This window comes from Apium graveolens, chromosome 2 (genome assembly GCF_009905375.1).
Source record: "Apium graveolens cultivar Ventura chromosome 2, ASM990537v1, whole genome shotgun sequence".
NCBI classification, from domain to species: domain Eukaryota; kingdom Viridiplantae; phylum Streptophyta; class Magnoliopsida; order Apiales; family Apiaceae; genus Apium; species Apium graveolens.
The window spans coordinates 271,280,785-271,286,357 of record NC_133648.1 but is presented as its reverse complement, the minus strand read 5'-3'; the positions used below and the strand labels follow the sequence as shown (position 1 = coordinate 271,286,357).

General features: G+C 40.0%; 2 non-coding genes across 2 annotated transcripts; both read left to right on the top strand.

Moving 5' to 3' along the window:
- Positions 1–354: 354 nt before the first annotated feature.
- On the top strand, positions 355–461 carry LOC141709578 (small nucleolar RNA R71). The gene has a single exon (XR_012570146.1). It is a non-coding gene; the product is annotated as a small nucleolar RNA R71 (small nucleolar RNA).
- A 4,136-nt stretch (positions 462–4,597) lies between these two features.
- Positions 4,598–4,704, top strand: LOC141710402 (small nucleolar RNA R71). Its single transcript, XR_012570924.1, has one exon. It is a non-coding gene; the product is annotated as a small nucleolar RNA R71 (small nucleolar RNA).
- Positions 4,705–5,573: the final 869 nt, after the last annotated feature.

Here is a 5,573-nt window from a genome sequence, read left to right as displayed (position 1 = left end):
ACAGATTCGTTGACAAGAGAACACTGATCCGTAGCATGAGAACCTGCACAAAGCTCACAAACCATAGCTATTTGATTAACTCCATACGTAGCCAAAGAATCAACCTTCATTGATAGCGCTTGGAGCTGGACTGCAATAGCGGTGGCTGCATCAACTTCCAGAATACCTGCTACCTTGCCTGATGTCATCCTCTGAGTTGGGTTTTGATGCTCATTTGCAGCCATCGTCTCAATAAGATTGTACGCCTCAGTATAGCTTTTAGCCCATAAGGCGCCTCCAGCTGCTGCATCGAGCATGGGCCGAGATTGGGCCCCCAAACCATTATAAAAACCAGTGATTACCATCCAATCCGGCATTCCATGATGTGGACATTTTCTCAACATTTCCTTGTAGCGTTCCCAAGCCTCGCACATAGATTCTGTAGGTTGCTGCGCAAACTGAGTAAGAGCACTCCTCATAGCAGCAGTCTTTGCCATAGGATAAAACTTCACCAGAAACTTTTGCGCAAGATCTTGCCACGTAGTGATGGACCCAGCTGGTTCAGAATGTAATCAGTCTTTAGCTTTATCCCTCAGTGAGAATGGGAAAAGCCTCACCTTGATAGCCTCAGCAGTCACGCCATTATACTTAAAAGTGCTGCAGATCTCGACAAAATTCCTTATGTGCATGTTGGGGTCTTCAGTTGCCGCTCCTCCAAAAGAAACAGAATTCTGCACCATCTGAATAGTGCCCGGCTTGATTTCAAAGGTGTTAGCTTGAATAGCCGGATGAAGGATGCTTGACTGAATGTCATCAATTTTAGGCCGAGAAAAATCCATAAGAGCTGGATCAGCTTGAACAATACGATCTCCCATGTTTACTGGTTCTTTCTGCTCAGTTCCTGAATCCGAATCCTCAAAATCTAACTTCTCCGGAGTATCAATAACTTCGTCTTTTCCTTCAGCTGTATCTAAAGTCCTCTTGCGAGCACGAGAACGAGTTTGCATAAACGCTTGCTAAAGTACCTGAAACACAACCGAAAAGAGTAGTTAACTACTACGTCCTAATCACTGAGTCCTAATGACCAATGATGGTAAGTACATAAACTAAACAAATACGTCGAGTCCCCGGCAGCGGCGCCAAAAACTTGTTAGGGCGAAATCATGCACTAATATTCACGCAAGTATACGCGTTCGCAAGTAATATAGAATACTTTCTAGTTCGTTCCCTCAGAGACTCAGACTAATTTATTGTCTAATTTAACTCACTCACCAATGTATGATTACTTCTCAATGTTAAGATAATAACACTTAAAATTGTTGATTAAATATTAACTATAATTAACTACTTAATTAACCACTTAACTAACACTTCAATTTATCAATAATAAAACACTCATGAGATCACAACTTCATTATTACTTCCTTCTATAGCCATAGTTATTACCTTTAGCATGTGACAGTGATGATATTAATCGAATAACACGAAACTGATAAAAGCCAACTTTCATTGTACTAATACCATTCTACCAAACATCCACAATTAAGATAGAAGTTGAATAGTCATCAATTATGTTGAGTTCCTATATATCTACAGAAATTGACAACACAACGATTGTAGCACAAGTTATTCCTTTTGATTACATAGGGCAAATAAAACTGTTAGAGTTACCCACTAATCATGCACAATGTACACGAACCTATGCTAGCATGGCAAGTTCTAAATCTCAAGATCCACCGTCGCTTCACAAGAGATTAACACCCTATCTTATATGTTCGCGACGCACATAAGACGAATACGCACAACCAATACTAGATATCATGCAATCATCACATACTAAAGTATTAAACAATTAACTAAAGAATTCCATAATAAATCCGTTGCAACCCCATAATCACGATTAGCCCATAATAGAACTTATCGCCATCATGGGTTCATATGAAATCATGATAACAAACACAAGAAAATAATAACTAAACTGATTATATTAAAACAGAGTACGTCACAAGAGTAAATAAGTCAAAGCAAGAAAACTAGCATCCAACGTTACAACGAAACAAGAATCACAAGAATATATGCTTCCTCTTCGCTGTTGTGTGCTAAATCGGTCTTCTTCCTTATCTCTGTCGCTTCTTGCAAAACACAATCTAAAACATAATCTCCTCTTAATACTCTGTGAAAAACGTCTCAATTCTACTTATATAATAGTCCCATAAAACTCAGATTACATAGAAGTTGGAAGCCAAACAGAAGTAGAAGTCTAAAATAATATATCTTTTTCCCCGACCCTGCGCGGCCGCTCAGCATTTCTGCGCGGGCGCGCAAGGCTGCTGCGCGGCCGCTCAGCATTGCTGCACGGGCGCGCAGGACCCTTCTGGAAAAATTCCATGTTTGCTCCGTTTCTTCGCCGTAATCTGCCCGTTCTTTTCCTCTCGCAATGGTGAACACATGCCAAGGCTTATTCTTGATGATTCCTCCTCCGAAATGCAACTAATACCCTAAAATGCATAAACACTAGAAAAACGCATCAAATACACAAAATACTTGATTTCAAGACACCAATTTAAGCCATTTTAAGACGTTCTAAGTGGTATAAAATGCCACTTATCACTACCTTCCTCTAGCAGAATATTATGCATGCAATAAGAAGGGCTAATTCCCTTAATATCTGCTATAGTCCATCAAATTGCCATTTTGAACTCTCTCAAAATTCTTAAGAGTTTTTCCTCATCACTACCTGAAAGGTTAGTTGCAATAATCACAGGAAAAGTAGATGCATCACCTAAAAAAGCTTAGCTTAAGTGTTCAGGTAATGGTTTAAGCTCAAGTGTTGGAGCTTCCTCAATAGATGGCTTGAGGCGCTTTGGAGATTTGTTCAGCTCCTCCAATCCAAGAGATTCAAAATGCATATACATCTTCCGCTTCCAAGGAGAAGAATTCATATATTGCAACTTCTCATCACCTTCATCATCTTCACTATCTGAATTCCCAACCAAGGCTTTTTCTAAGGCATCTGGCCTTAGCAATTGATCAAGTTCCAACGTAACCACAGAATCGACCAACTCCACCCTTAAGCACTCCTCATTTTCTGTAGGGAATTTCATGGAATTGAACATATTAAAAGTTACATCCTGATCCAGCACTCGCATGTTGAGCTCACCCTTCTGCACATCTATCAAGGTTCGGCCAGTAGCCAAGAAAGGCCTTCCCAAGATTATGGGAATCATCTTATCCTCCTCGAAATCAAGATTTACAAAATCAGCAGGAAAGATGAGTTTATCCACCTTAACCAAGACATCCTCCACAATGCCTCGTGGATATGTAATAGAACGATCGGCCAACTGCAAGGTCATATAAGTCGGCTTTGGATCAGGTAATCTAACTTCTTGAAGATTGACAAAGGCATCAGATTGATGCTAGCTCCCAATCATATAAGTATTTGTCAAATAACACGTTTCAAATGGTGCAAGGAATAGTAAAGCTTCCAAGATCTTTAAGCTTCGGAGGTAACTTCTGTTGTAGCACAACACTGCATTCCTCCGTGAGAGCAACGGTCTCTAAGTCATCAAGCTTCACTTTCTGAGAAAGTATACCTTTCATAAACTTCGAATAACTAGGCATCTGTTCAAGAGCTTCAGCGAAAGGTATGTTGATATGAAGTTTCTTGAACACCTCCAGAAATTTCTCAAACTGCTTATCCGGCTTTTCCTTCTGCAGCCTCTTAGGAAAAGGAGGTGGAGGATAGATCTGCTTCTCCCATGTATTACCCTCAGGAGGAGTGTGTTCAACAATAGTCTTCCTTGGTTCCACTTCAGCTTCCTTCTGCAATTCTTCTTCAGCCACAACTTCTTCGTCCGACACTTGAGAGTGTTCGGGAATTACAACCTTCCCAAACCTCAATGTAATTTCCTTTACCTGATCCTTAGCTTCCCTCTTTCCTGGTACTTTAGTTTCACTAGGGAGTGTACCGGGTTGACGATTTAGCAAGGCATTGGCAATTTGTCCAATTTGATTTTCCAAGGTCTTGATAGAAACCGCTTGGCTCTTGCACATGAGCCTCAACTCCTCCAATTCAGATTTTTCATTAGATTATTGTAGCTGGAGTTGTTGTCGTGGTGCATATTACGGTTGCTGAAACCCATGAGGGTTGTACTACTTTACTGCATACTGCTGATAAGGCTGTTGGACCGCATTCTGAGTATTGCTCCAACTGAAGTTAGGATGCACAGGCTACCGCGACCTCTGAAAGTTGCTCACGAACTGAGCTGATTCACTAGAAATAGCATACTTCTCCGTCTCATGGGCACCAGCACAAAGCTCACAGACATTAGTGATCTGATTAAATCCATAATTACCCAAATAATCTACCTTCATCGTCAAAGCCTTAAACTGAGCAGCTATAACAGTAGCTGTATCTAAATCCTGAATTCCTGCTACTTTGCCCTGAGATAGTCTCTGAATAGGATTTTGGTATTCATTATCATCCATCAGTTCAATTAATTCATAAGCTTCATCGTAGCTTTTAGCCCACAAGGCTTCTCCTGATGCTGGATCAAGCATGGGCCTAGAAGTAGAACCCAAACCATTATAGAAATAGTTAATGATCATCCAGTCAGGAATCCCATGGTGAGGACACTTTCTAAGCATCTCTTTGTAACGATCCCAAGCCTCACATAAAGATTTTCCAGATTGCTGAGCAAATTGAGTAAGTGTATTTTTGATTACAGTAGTCTTCGCTATAGGAAATAATTTAGTTAAGATTTTTTGAGCAATATCCTCCCATTTGGTGATAGACCCTGGTGGTAGAAAATGTAACCAGCACTTCACTTTATCCCGCAGAGAGAATGGGAAAAGCCTCAACTTAATAGCATTTTCAGAAACTCCATTGAACTTGAAAGTGTCGCAGATCTCGATGAAAACTCTGATGTGCATGTTGGGGTCTTCTGTCGGAGAACCCCCAAACTGAATTAAATTCTGTATCATCTGAATCGTGCTCGACTTGATCTCAAAGGTATTAGCCGAGATGGCTGGTCGAACAATGCTAGACTGAATATAATTAATCTTCGGTTGAGAGTAATCCATCAAGCCTTCAGATTCGCTTCTGGTTCTCCCATTGCAATAAGTTCTTCTTCTTCCTTCTCAACTAAGATCTCTTCTTCAACTTTCTCCTCGACTACAACTTTTTCCTCAGCTTGATTCAGTGTTCTCTTATGAGACCGAGAACGCGTATGCATACACACTCGCTAGATTACCTGAAACACGACAAGGAAATAAGTAAGTAACAATGTCTGAGTCACTGAACTTTAACGACCAATGATGACAAACACATAAAATAAAAAATTAACATCGAAGTCCCGGTAGCGGCGCCAAAAACTTTTTAGGGCTAGAACACGCGCTAATATTTAAGCAAGTATACATGATCACAAATAATATAGAATTAATTCTAGTTCATTCCCACAAGGACTAGTTTAGGTTAATTTTAATCAATGTACTTATATAACAATGGTATGGTTATTATTCAATGTTAAGACGAATAACAAATTGAGGTTGTTTTTAACTAAACTTAACTAGAGATTATACTAAAGAACATTAAC